Source organism: Dermacentor albipictus, chromosome 7 (assembly GCF_038994185.2).
Source record: "Dermacentor albipictus isolate Rhodes 1998 colony chromosome 7, USDA_Dalb.pri_finalv2, whole genome shotgun sequence".
NCBI classification, from domain to species: domain Eukaryota; kingdom Metazoa; phylum Arthropoda; class Arachnida; order Ixodida; family Ixodidae; genus Dermacentor; species Dermacentor albipictus.
The window spans coordinates 129,847,119-129,861,013 of record NC_091827.1 but is presented as its reverse complement, the minus strand read 5'-3'; the positions used below and the strand labels follow the sequence as shown (position 1 = coordinate 129,861,013).

The following is a 13,895-nucleotide window of genomic DNA, read 5'->3' as shown; positions in this document are numbered from 1 at the left end:
GTGTATGGCCGGCGGCGTATCGGATTGGCGCCTCCGATGAAAATACGATGGGTGACCCCGAATTCCTGGGCTAAAGGGCAGCCGTCAAGGTAAAAACTGTCGTGGTAAGTTTCCAAGAGAAGGCAGAGATCAGCAGCTTATGCCGGGAGATCAGATGCAATCATCTCGCTAAGTTTGTCTGTGAGAGACTGTGAATCGGAGGTCCCTATAAAAGGCAATGGAATTCCGGCATCAAGAGCCGATATCTTGCAATCGTTCACAGGCGAGGTGTCTCCCAAAGACATGCCTTTGGGAAGAATTTGAGTCGAGCAGTTAAAATTAAGGAGAGGAAGCGAAGTCTGATAGCCTGTAACTGAGCACGGTATGGGGGATGGCCAAATTCATTTCAAGCATTATGTCAGCAATGGGACATGGTACATAGACGCTATCAAGAACAGATGGGAATGACAATAGAGTGACATACATGGTGGCTTGAGGCGACAGGGAGAGCATAAGAGTGTGTGACTGGTGGACTATAGCAGCAGTGGCGCAGTTCAAGCTGAAGGACACTAGACGAGCAATCAGAAAGGGCTGAATGGGACGATAAAAAGTCTAAGCAGAGTATAACGTCGTAAGGGCATTGTCACAAAATGGCAAACAAAACAGTCATTAGGCACCCCACAATGCCAATGCGAAGGTGCACATGCCAAGCATGGTAGGCGTTCTTCCGTCGGCGATGGAGAGGATGCGTGATGCAATGGGTGTGAAAACCTTGTTCAGGTGTCGGTGCAATTAGGCACTCATCACAGATATCTGTGCGCCAGTGTCAATGAGTGCTGAGACACTGACGCCATCGACTAAAACGTCCATTAAGTTCTGTTTGAGTAGAACTTGCTGTTGGGCGTGTTGGTTGAGATCTAATGAATACATTGTTGCGCTAACAGGAAAATAAAAACTTAGGAGGGCAATTAAATGATAGGTCGAGCACTGAACTTCAACTGATTTTATTCTTGCAACAGAGCAGGGAGAATCAACAAATGTGCAGGCATACACCAGTGTTGTCTAGAGCAATTACAGCGACGCTTTTAACAGCTGCATCTCATTGTCAAACAGAAAAACAGACGTATCAATAATGCAACTCGTGCCTCTCTCTTTTATGTGACATGCTTGCAAAAGTTATCTTGTTAATGTATCATCACTCCTGCCAATTATCTTAATCTCACGCAAGTCACTGGCATATACCTTCCATGCAAGCCATGCAATGTGCAAGTAAATTCGCATCACCTTTTTTATTTACATGCTATTTTGTAAATAGCATGCTATGACATGCTATTTACACATGAAATCCCTTCCTACGGTTCTCTAGTTTTTAGATCTGTTTTTAGTATTTGACAAAAAACACGTCTGTTGGCAGTAGAGTCCACGTGCCCGGAAGGAATTCCTGCTGTACGATTCGGCACATTCAAAGTTAGTTAAAAGAGCAATAGTCACTCTTTGCCTTGAGTCTGCTCTCATGAAGTCACGGCCTCATGCGAAGCAGGCTAGCTTTGATATGCAAATGGCAAGGCTACAACACATAGCCGGCTACCCAAGCTCAGTCACAGGGGCGGTGTCAAGAACATTACTCCAGAAGGTGAAGGGAAGAAAGCACATGTCTAGCCTGACCAAAAAGGATGCAAACCCGCAGTGGTGCCATATGTCCACAAACTTTCCTACAACTTCAAGAAAGTCGCTAATAGGTTTGGTGTGCCAGTTGTTTTCTCGGCGCCACGCAAGTTGGCTGGCCTGTGTCCGCACATAGGCTGCGTTGACAGGTCAGGATGCCAAAAAAACCATACTATACCGTACACGAAATGTGCAACGGGCAGTATATACAAGATACCGCTGAAATGTGGGAAGACCTAGTCGGACAAAAGGGGAGATTTGTAAATGACCGGGCCCGGGAGCATGAATTGTACATAATTAACAAAAGCCATGTGCATTCACCTATGCATTGCATGGTTTGCCTGGCAGGCAGATGCCAGCGACTAGTATGTGAGACAGGCATGTACCCGAGCGGGGGACCCGCCTCCCCCCCCCCCCGAAATCAAGTGGCATATCCCCCCCCTCCCCACCCACGCCACCACTCCTCACACATTCCTAAAGCGCCGCCAGATCAATGTTGAGACTTCGCAGCTGTTCATCGGTCAGCATTATGCTGCATTTTTCACTCCTTTTAGATGGCGGTAGTTATCGGCATCTCTTGCTATGCGAAGGACAGTTTTCTCGTAGATTCCGCACCCGCGCGATTAAGTCGAGATGCGTTCAGTTGTCACCATCTATTCAACCATCACGCGCATAGCTGTTGCTTTTGTTAGTTCAACCTTCTTTGTTTAGGCTGATCCTGGGACCAGGAGAGGGATGCGGCTGTTACTCAGCTGGTCTGTACTCTCATGGAACGAGTTGCGGCCGGAGAAAACGCCAATTGCGTTTAACTTATCCCTTTGCTTCATTGTTTCCTTGAGTTACGGCTCGCCGCGACGCTGCCAGATGCCCGGAACCATATACACGTGATATGGGTTAGATAAGGTGAGAAATAAAATAATGTGAAAGAGCGTCCATCTTGAAACCCTGCAATAACCCTTAAACCCATAAGCAAGATGACTGTCGCCCGTTACCTCGTCTGTTTTTCCCGAACTGTATAGCACTTTTCGTGCAAAAGTGGCAACTGGAAACAAAAATCGCAAGGAGTTGAGAAATTAAGCGATCTACTAAGGGAGAGCGCCAAGGCAACAATCAAACTGCAAGCAAAAGTGAATAATAAAAAAGTCCACCGTTGTTTATGAGAATATTTATGGATAAACATCTTTTTTATTTAAAAAGGAAGTACAGAAAATGCCGCCGGAAGTGGAGAACAATTACTTTTGAATGACGCTTCTACAGTTATCGGTCGAACCGCCTCACGTAGCCACTTCTCTGCTGTGCTTATGTGGGTGTTTTTCTAACCTTTCGCAGTGAGTGCAGTACGTCTAGAATCGCAGAGTCCTCCGCTCTACGCGGTTGTATGGGACTGGCGGCCACACAGCGTTACGCAATTCGCGGAACTGTCAAAACTGATCAACAAGGCGAAAATAACTGATATTCGAAACTATAACATGAGAAAGACTGAAGAAGGCGTAAAAATGGACGCAGCCTGAAATCAGTAAAAAAGAAACCTGGCATCGCACAAACCAGGATGTATACACTAAAAGATAAGAATAATATCATCAGCAATCTCGAAGATATAGTAAAAGCAGCGGAAAATTCTAAGCTGACCTGTATACAGTACCCAGAGAAGTCACGATAGTTCACTTAGAAACAGTAATGAACAGAATACAGAAACTCTCCTATAACTAGCGATGAGGTCAGAAGGGCCCTGCAAAACATGAAACAATGAATAGCGGGAGGATAAGGTGGAATAACAGCCGATTTATTCAAAGATGGAGACATATTGCTTGGAAAACTGGCGGCTCTTTATACGAAGTGTCTATCGACTGCAAGGGTCCCAGAAAACTGGAAGAAGGCAGACATTATACTAATCAACAAAAAAAGGAGACGTAAAAGAATTGAACAATTATGGGACCATTAGCTTGCTCCCAGTATTATATAAAATCTTTACCAAAATAATCTCCAATAGAATAAGGTTAACACTGGATTTTGTCAACCAAGGGAGGAGGCTGGCTTCAGCCAGGTTATCGCGAAATCTGCAGAGTACAATAAGCCTCTCTATGTGGCTTATATAGATTACGAAAAGGCATTTGATTCAGTAGAGATACCAGCGATCGTAGAGGCACTGCGTAATCAAGGAGTAGAGAACGCTTACGTAAAAAGCTTGGAAAACATTGCTACATGCGTGAGGTATTTGTTTGTTTGAACGGGGCGCGTAGGCGCCATCACACCAGAAAAGAGGAGGAAGAACGAACTGGGCTCGCGCTGTGAATCTAACCGGTCAGCGCTACAACCGTTGTTGTAGGAGGGGAGGGAAAACTTTTGAGTCTTTCGAGAGTTTCGCAGTTATGAGGTCTCCGTCGTCTTCATCTTCTTGGCGCTGGCGACTGGAGACTTCTCTTCAGCAAGGGTGGGCCCCTATTCCAGGGCTCCACTGAGTCGCGCTGCATCGCTCGCGTGCTGCACTAGGGCCCTTTGGGCCGTGAGCTCGCTGCTGGTGAGCCGACTCTCCCATTGCTCCGCACTCGGGTGTTCGTGTTTGTGGAATGCTTTGTTGCGTTCGCACTCCCAGGTGATGTGGTAAAGTGTAGGTTTGGCACCGCACCAAGGGCAGGTGGCCTTGTATTGTGCCGGAAACATCTTATTGAGCACGTGTAAGTTGGGGAAGGAGTTTGTCTGTAGTCTGCGCCAGCTGGTCGCTTCCTCCTTTGAGAGGTCTTTGTGTGGTGGCGGATATCTAATTCTAGTTCCTCTATGTAAGTTCAGGGTCTCTGCGTATCCCCCCTCGCAAGCCTGTAGGTGGGTCTCCGGGGCATTCGACCACCCAGCTCGGAACGCTTCACCTCGAGCTAGGCTGTCTGCCCTTTCGTTCCCCACTATGCCTACGTGACCCGGGATCCAGATTAGTTTGTGTTGGGGCTTTTCCTTCTCGGCGGAGGTGGCTCCGCTGAGTATTCTGAGGGCAGTTTTGCTGATTCTGCCTCTCGTGTAGTTTCTGCACACCTCTTTTGAGTCCGTCAGTATGTTGAGAGATCGGCCTGTTCTATAACCTTCCGCTGCCGCCAGCGCTACGGCAATCTCCTCGGCCTCCGCTGTGCCAGCGACCTTTGCTGTGGCATACGTGATCGGGTTTCCTTCCCTATTAACCACTACCGTCGCGGCTACGCGTTCTCTTCCGTGTGGATATACGGCGGCGTCCGTGTATACTGTATTGTCTAGCTGGGCTAGCGTTCTCTCAACATATTCGGCCCTAGCTTTTCGCCTGTTTTCGTGTAAGTTGGGATCCATATTTTTTGGCAGTGGTCCCACATTAATGGTTTTTCTGAGGTGGTCCGGTACGTCCGCGTATCTGTCTGCCAGTCCGCTCGTATCTCGACCCAACCTCCTCAGGAGCGCTCGTCCCGTAGGGTTGCCTCTGAGTCTCGCGGTTTGCGTACCCAGCAGAGCCTCGGCGAGCTCGCTGAAGGTGTTGCTGATGCCCAGCTGGAGCAACTTCTCGTTCGACATGTTTCTCGGTAGACACAGAGCCGTCTTGTACGCCTTCCTGAGGATGGTGTCTGCTTGCTCTCTTTCTGCCTTGGTCGTCACGTGGTACGGCAGGGAGTACGTGACTCGGCTGACAATTAGGCTGTTGACTAGCTTCAGAGTATCTTCTTCTTTCATTCCGTATCTCTTTTGGGACACCCTATTGATCATGCGGCCCACCTGTTCCGCCGCCTTGCTCAGCAGGCTAATGGTGTGGCTGCACTTCCGGCTGCCTTGTAGCCACATGCCCAGGATCCTAATCATGTTCTTCTCCGGGATGTTGTGTCCCTCGAGGGTCACCTCCAGTGTCGCTTGCGTTGGGTGCTTGCCGACCCTGAGGAGCTCCGACTTCTCCGTGGAGCATCGCAGTCCCCTTTCTCTGGTGTAGTTTTCCACGCAGGTCGCCGCTTCCTGCAGTTTTTCTTGCTTCTCTCCGAGGGATACTTGGGTGACCCAGATTGTGACGTCGTCGGCGTATATCGCGTGCTGGATGCCTCGGATCTCCTTAAGTTTTCTTGCCAGGCCAATCATTGCCACGTTGAAGAGGACGGGCGATATGACAGATCCTTGGGGTGTGCCCTTGCACGGCGTGGGGAAGACGTTGCTTCTCAGCTCGCCCAGCCCCACCGTCGCCGTTCTGTTGCTCAGGAAGTCCCTGACATAATCGTGCACTCTCTTCCCGCAGTTGGTGTTGTTGATGCCCTCCATGATGGCCGCGTGGCTCACGTTGTCGAAGGCCCCCTTTATGTCGAGGGCCATGACGACGTTTTCGCCCGTTTTCGGCATCGTCTCGAGCACTTCCTTCTTGAGTTGGAGCAGCACGTCTTGCGTTGAGAGGTTGGCTCTGAAACCGTACATGCTGTCCGGGTACCATCGCTCGTTTTCCAAGTGCGACTGGATTCTCTTCGTGATCACTTTCTCGTACAGCTTGCCCAGGCACGACGTTAGGGATATCGGCCTGAGATTTTCTATTTGGAGTTTCTTCCCTGGCTTCTGAATCATTACAACGACGGCGTGTTTCCACTCCGCCGGAACTCTCCCTTCTTGCCAGAGCTTGTTGTAAATATAATCTGTAAATAGTTTCTTGTCTTACTGACTCGTCTATCGCGTTAGAATATCTACGAACTTCTACAGCTTCCTTAATTCTACACAAGAAAAGCAGGGAGATACCTATAGAGAAAAGGGTCAGCCAGGGAGACACTATTTCTCCAAAGCTATTTTCTGCGTGCTTAGAAGAATTCAAGCTATTAAACTGGGAAGGCTTAGGAGTAAAGATCGACGGCAAATATCTCGGCAACCTTCGGTTTGCCGATGACATTGTTGTATTCAACAACAATGCAGACGAGTTGCAACAAATTATTGGAGACCTTAACAGAGAGAGTGTAAGAGTGGGGTTGAATGTTATTATGCAGAAGATGAAGGTAATGATAAATAGCCGGGCAAAGGAAGAAGAGATCAGGATGGCCAGTCGGCCACTAGAGACTGTGAAGGAGTATGTTTACCTAGGTCAATTAATCAGAGCGAACACTGATCATGAGAAGGAAATTCACAAAAGAATAAAAATAGGTTGGATCGCATACAGCAGACATTGCCAGCTCCTGACTGGAAGCTTACCATTATTATTGAAAAGTAAGGTGTGCTATCAGTGCATTTTGCCAGTGCAATATTGCCACATGGTGTGGCGCAGCAAGAGACTGAAGTAGAGGAGAACGAGGTTCGTCTCGGCATCGCGCGTCGCCGCTTGCGTTTTTGTAAAGTGCAACCGCCTGTATCTGATTCAGCTTGTACACCCCAGCAGGGTATACGCGACAATTTGGTGGAGCTTGCTGGGTACGCTCAACTTATGCAGGAGACCCCACTGGGCAGCAAGAACCTCGCCCCACAGTTGGAGTTGACTCCAGTTCACCGCACAAGCCGGCGAATCCGAGGCCTCGCCCCAGAGTTTGGAAACCTGCAGGAAAAAGTGATGACTGCGACCACTGCGGCTTCTATGGAATGGGTGACACCAACTTACCTAACGCTGCTGAACTCCCAAGTGCCGACGGCTTTTCATGGCGACACATTTGAAGACGTGGAAGACTGGCTGGCGGAGTTCGAGCGCGTGGCTGCGTTTAACGAGTGGGATAACAACGCCAAACTAAGGAACGTCTACTTCAGCCTCTAGGATAGTGCTCGCACGTGGTTTATGAACCGCGAAAGTGCCCTGTCATCCTGACCTGAGTTCCAGCGCAAGCTGCTGGAGACTTACTCCAGCCCCGATCGCCGAGAAAAAGCGGAACGGGCCCTTCAGTCACGCGTCCAAAAGCCCAACGAGAGCGTCACGATGTACGTGGAGGACATGACGCGTCTCTTTCAGCATGCCGATCCGAGCATGTCGGAAGAGAAGAAGGTGCGTCAACTGATGAGAGGCGTAAAGGAGCAGCTCTTTGGCGGTCTTGTTCGGAATACGCCCAAGACTGTTGCGGAGTTCCTTACCGAAGCCACCGCGATGGAGAAGACCCTTCAGCAACGGTCGAACTTGTACAAATGACACGTAAATGCCGCCTGCACTCCGGATACGCCGCTAGGCTTAGGGTGCGACGTCGCCTTGCTTTGCGAGCTGATTCGCTCAGTGGTTCGCGACGAGCTGCAGAAGCACCACGGCACGTCGCCACCTCCAGTCAGCTCCCTCGCCAGCGTCGTACGCAACGAAGTACAGCAGGCACTGCAGGCATCTATTTCCAGCAGTCAAGCACCACCTGTGCCAAGCGAATTCCGACGCAAGATGTACGCAGAAACATTACTGAGCCCCGTCCAAGCTTTCGCACCTACTTATGTGGCGCCGCCAGTCGCGTTGCAATAGGCGCAAGCCGCTCCGACAGCTCCGCTACCGTATTTCGACGATCGCCGAACACCCGCGAGGAAATCAGGTTTGGCGAGCACCCGATCGACGACCGCTGTGCTACCACTGCGGCGAAGCTGGTCATGTGTATCGGGAGTGCCCCTACCGACGACTCGGACTGCGGGGATTTTCTATCGATTCGCCTCGACCTAGGTTCCGCCAACGGCCACCCGACATCGCAGAATTCCTCTAACAGCAGCGCAGACCGGGCCCATCGCAGCGGCAGTCACGCTCACCCTCACCGCGGCGATATTGCCCTGCTCGCGATACCACCTCGAGGACGACGCAAGGGCGATCACCAAGTCCACGCCGGGAAAACTGACGTCAGCGACCTTCCGAGGCGGGGCCGCTGATACTCGATGCGCTGAAGACCTCGTACCGTGCCGACCGCAGAATAACGAAAACACGATGACGCCAGAACCAGTTTCCTCGAACAAGATTTCACTGGACAGCAGGCACTGCAGGCATCTATTTCCAGCAGTCAAGCACCACCTGTGCCAAGCGAATCCCGGCGCAAGACGTACGCAGAAACATTACTGAGCCCCGTCCAAGCTTTCCACACGGCAGCGCGCAGACGACGCACTACGGCCTATATTCGAACATCTGGAAGGACGAAACCCAACAATACCCGGCATATCGCTCGAGGATTGTCGTCTTTTTGTTAACGACATGGCGTCTTATACAAGAACAACTCCGCTGCCACCAACAAGACCTACCTTTTAGTCGTTCCAGCAGACCTCCGTGCCGAAGTTTTGTTCGCCTGTCATGACGAGCCTCCGTCTGGCCATTTGGGTTTTACGCGAACGCATGATAGAGTGCGCAAAAACTACTACTGGTCGAGACTTGCCGAGTGTGTTAAGCGGCACGTCCAAGCCTGCCGTGAATGCCAGCGCCGAAAGTCGCCAGCTGTGAAGCCTGCGGGATTTGTGAATACGACTGACCCACCTGGCAAACCTTTCGACCAGGTCGGCATGGATCGTCTGGGCCCGTTTCCATTGACATCTTCTGGCAACAGGTGGATAATCGTCGCCACGGACTATTTAACGCGATATGCTGAGACAAAGGCGCTGCCTCGAGGCACAGCTTCCGAGGTTGCCCAGTTTTTCATACAGAGCATCGTCCTACGGCATGGCGCCCTATCCCACGTCATCACAGACCGAGGCAAAGCCTTTACCGCACAGCTCATTGAAGACGTTTTTAAACTCAGCTGCACGACCCATCGAAGGACAACTGCCTATCATCCACTGACAAACGGCTTGACCGAACGACTGCACAAAACGATGACTGACATGCTGTCTATGTACGTAGACGTACAGCACAAGACATGGGACGAGATACTCCCTTACGTAACGTTTGCCTATAATACTGCTACGCAAGAAACAACACGCTTCACGCCGTTTTACCTCGTTTACGGCCGTGAAGTGCAGACTATGTTAGAAGCAATGCTGCCGTGCGACAACATAGATCATCTCGACCTCGCCCAAGATGCCGAACTTTTCGTACAACGAGCAGAAGAAGCCCGTCAGCTTGCCCGAGTGCACATAAAGCAACAACAGAGCATCGATGCGCACCGTTACTATCTCCGCCATCGACATGTCGAATTCCAACCTGATGATCAAGTTTGGGTCTGGACTCCCATGCGCCGAAAAGGACTATCCGAGAAGCTTTTGAGTCGCTACTTCGGACCTTACAGAGTGTTGCAGCGAATTAGTGACGTGAACTACGAAGTCCTTCCTGACGGAAGTCAGGCTCCCCGACGTCGACAACCGCAATCTGAGATTGTGCATGTTGTGCGGTTGAAACCGTACTATAGCCCCTAATATTCGACGTTTTCAGCTGCTTCGATTAGTTTTGTGGTTGCTCGTGCATCAGTGCCTTGTGACTATATCGCACAGCACAGTGATTGTGACTATAACCTATGTGTTCGTCCTAAACCAAGTCGGCGCTCTCAGGTCAAGGCTATGCATGCTTTCCTTCTTTTTTTTTGAAGAGGGGGTAATGCCACATGGTGTGACGCAGCAAGAGACTGAAGAAGAGGAGAACGAGGTTCGTCTCGGCATCGCGCGTCGCCGCTTGCGTTTTTGTAAAGTGCAACCGCTTGTATCTGATTCAGCTTGTATACCCCAGCAGGGTATACGCGACAATATGTCCAGTGCCAATGCATTTGCCAGTGCATTTCCCAGTGCATTTTGCCAGTGCATATGGGGCAGAGACTTGAGAGCAAGTTAAGGACCACGCAAATAGCGATCGAACGAAGATTGCTAGGCATAACGTTAAGAGAGAAAGAGAGTGGTTTGGATCAGAGAGCGAACGTGTATAGACGATATTCTAATCGACATCAAGAGGAAAATATGTAGCTGGGCAGGTCATGTAATGCGCCAGTTAGATAACCGTTGGACCATTAGGGTTACAGAATGGGTACCAAGAGAAGGGAAACGCAATCCAGGACGACAAAACTCTAGGTGGAGCGATGAAATTAGGAAATTCGCGGGCGCTAGTTGGAATCGGTTGGCGCAGGACAGGGGTAATTGGACATCGCAGGGAGAAGCCTTCGTCCTGCAGTGGACATAAAACAGGCTGATGCTGATGATGATGATGATGGAGGTGGTGGCCCACCCCCGAAAAAAATATCCTGGGTACGTGCCTGATGTGAGATAAAGATAATTGGCAGGAGTGGTGATACATTAGTAAGAGAACTTTTAGAGGCATATCACACAAGAGAGGTACGAGTTGCATTAGTGATACATCTGTTTCTCTGCTTGACAACGAGATACAGCTGCTAAAAACGTCACCCGCCGTGGTTGCTCAGTGGCTATGGTGTTGGGCTGCTGAGCACGAGGTCGCGGGATCGAATCCCGGCCACGGCGGCCGCATTTCAATGGGGGCGAAATGCGAAAACACCCATGTGCTTAGATTTAGGTGCACGTTAAAGAACCCCAGGTGGTCGAAATTTCCGGAGTCCCCCACTACGGCGTGCCTCATAATCAGAAAGTGGTTTTGGCACGTAAAGCCCTATAATTTAATTTTAATTTTTGCTAAAAACGTCACTGTAGTTGCTCTAGTCAACACTGATGTACGCATGCGCATTTGTTGATTCGTCCTGCTGTGCTGTAAGAATAAAATCGGTTGAAGTTCAGCGCTCAACCTATTGTTTCTTACTTGCCCTCCTAAGTCTTTATTTTCCTGTTAGTGCAACAATGTAGTCATAAGTTCTGTTCGGTTGGCAAATCGATCAGAGGGTTTCGCGGTCGAATCGTCAATGCAGCTGCATTGGGAGCTTCATCGCTTAGTTTTCCAGACACCGGCGTCGGGGCTGCGTCGGGGAAGGTGGGCAACGAGCCTGTGGCGATAGCAACGATGGTAAACGCGCTAGTGGCGAACAGGACTGGTGACATCGGAATGACGATGAGGAGCATGAGCATCATTGTTTGGCTGTTGCAGTGCCAATGGATGCTGGTAATGACGCTCGCTCTGTTCGGGGCGATAACTGGTGAATAGTGGTCACAGAGGGGAGGAGACAGTATCGCTGTTAAAATGGCGAGTAACGTGACCAATACGCCGGCAGTGCAGACAAAACAGATTAGCCGATCGTCTGCGGTTCCTCACTCGGTTGCATTTCGGTAGCGTGCAGGATACCGCTCACCAGTTGACGGACCTGGAGTATGAGACAGCTGTGAAGCGGCAACAGCACATACAGAATCAATATTATTCAGTTCCTTGTGGACTATTGCCAGCACAAATGGTGCTAGGCAAGTTGTTTGGCTCACTGGGATGAGAAAAAAAGGAATGCAGGCGCCTTAGCTTCAAGTTCTCGCCGCACTATTCATGTCAGGCCATCTGATGATGATGGTCGCTGCACTCCTAACTTGTCCTCACAAAAGGATGTCGCAGCTGTGCTCAGCAGACGTGCGAACAGCCTTGCAATGAAGCAGCTTTTGGCCTGCTCAAAGCAATGACGCTATTTTATGATGTCCTGTACTGTTTCACAATTCTTGCACATGATCAGATTGAAAGCATCGTCAGCGATCCTTTTCAGTACCAGGGTGTCTACCAAGTTGACACTTCCAAATTGCCTGAGTTTTCCAGGTTTTCCCTGAGTACCTTTGCAGAATTCCCTGAGTGACACAGAACTATGTTTTATGTCAAGACGGGCTGAAACCATGTTGCCCGATGCTGTCACTCTCTAGTAAGCATATGAAAAAGTAAAAAAAGACGACTTAATCCAGTTTGAATACTAAGGAGGTGTGTTTATATTATTCAAAAAGAGAATAGAAGGGAGGGGTTAGTAAAATGCACAGCAGGTAAAATGTCTTCGCAAAAATATGCAAACTGAGTCGGACATTCTCAGATATGAAAAAAAAATGCATACAGAAGCAAATATTTTCAAATATGAGCTATTTCTATCAACTGATAGCAAGCTGTCAGTGCAGAAAGATCTTCCTGTAGTATGGAGCCTGAATTGAAAAAAAATGCTGCTGAAACTCGTCATCGAAATCTGCAAGTTTCTAGCAATCTCATGCGACGCCATGCCAGTATGTAAGTGCACCAATAAAAAATTGTTCCTCAGCAATGCCATGGTGACCTGTTTACCTTTATATTTGACAAGCTGAGGTTTTCGCTCAAGAATAAAATTATGAACATGCTTGAAAACGTTTGACGAGGGTAACCCTGTGTAATACAGCCGGTCCTTTGTAGTTTGCATGTTTTCCAAACACAGAGTTTTTGCTTTTATGTCATCATAACATGCTTTCCACTGTCTTAAGCCATTGTTGGCTGGCGCATTTCTCTAGCTCAAGGCACTCAGATTGTTGCTCTTCAGCAGCCGCTTGTTGTTCACGATGCTGAATGTGGCTAAAGTTCTCTTTGTTGCGTTCAAGCTCTTGTTTGAGTGTTGCACATATTTGCCTTTCTGCGCATAGCTGTTGCTGAAATTGCACATGACAGAGTGTCATCCCGAATTTGGCATCCTTTGTCAAGAGGGCTGGAATAGGGCACAGAGTCATCCTGATAGTTGTCTGGAGGCACGCTTTCACTTATATCAAAGCTGGCCAAGCCGTCGCCTTCTGTGTCTTGAATGACAGTGGCAGGTGGCGCTTCACCTGTACCAATACTGCCACAGGAAGTTGTAGATTTCGCACCTAAAGATATAGAAAAGTTGATACTGAAAATGTTAGAGAACAAGGTAGTTTGTATTCCATGACTCAACAATCTCTTAATGCAATGATCATGTAGACATAATGTTGTAGTTTCGACGGGGCGGCAGGACGGAGGACCTACGGCAGGAGGCCTAAACGGCAGGGGCGCGCAGCGCTTCAGAAAATGAGCCTGACTACTCAAGGAAGGGAAGCGTAGCAGGGGGCGGCAGAAAGTTAAGTGGGTGGATGAGATTAAGAAGTTTGCAGGGACGACATGGCCACAATTAGTACATAACCGAGGCAGTTGGAGAAGCATGGGAGAGGCCTTTGCCGTGCAGTGGCTGTAACCAGGCTGATGATGATGATGACTCAAGTCGGGGACCAGGCAAAGAATTATTTTATTTCGGCGAGGGGAACCGCAGCAGGCAACTTAGAGCGTTTGGCGCTGAGTGGCACCCTGACGTACACGACCCAAAACTGAAACCGGAAGCCAGCACAGGATACCACATCACCTCTCCCTTGAGTGGAAAATGCGCGACTCGCTCTCCTCGCAACAAAAGCAAGTCATGAGTTACGGAACACATGTTAGCACGGTAACACACGTGTTTGGTGATGGCGTTTTTATACAATGGAAAATTCAGGTACATGTACCGATCACAGACTTTTTTTTAAGAGGACATTATTTGGCT

The 13,895-nt window shown here is 49.4% G+C and overlaps 1 protein-coding gene across 3 annotated transcripts in view; it reads right to left on the bottom strand.

Annotated features, from left to right (window-relative positions):
- Positions 1–13,895, bottom strand: part of mtTFB2 (mitochondrial transcription factor B2) — a 221,260-nt gene that overhangs the window by 116,239 nt on the left and 91,126 nt on the right. The gene's annotated exons all lie outside the window — the stretch shown is intronic.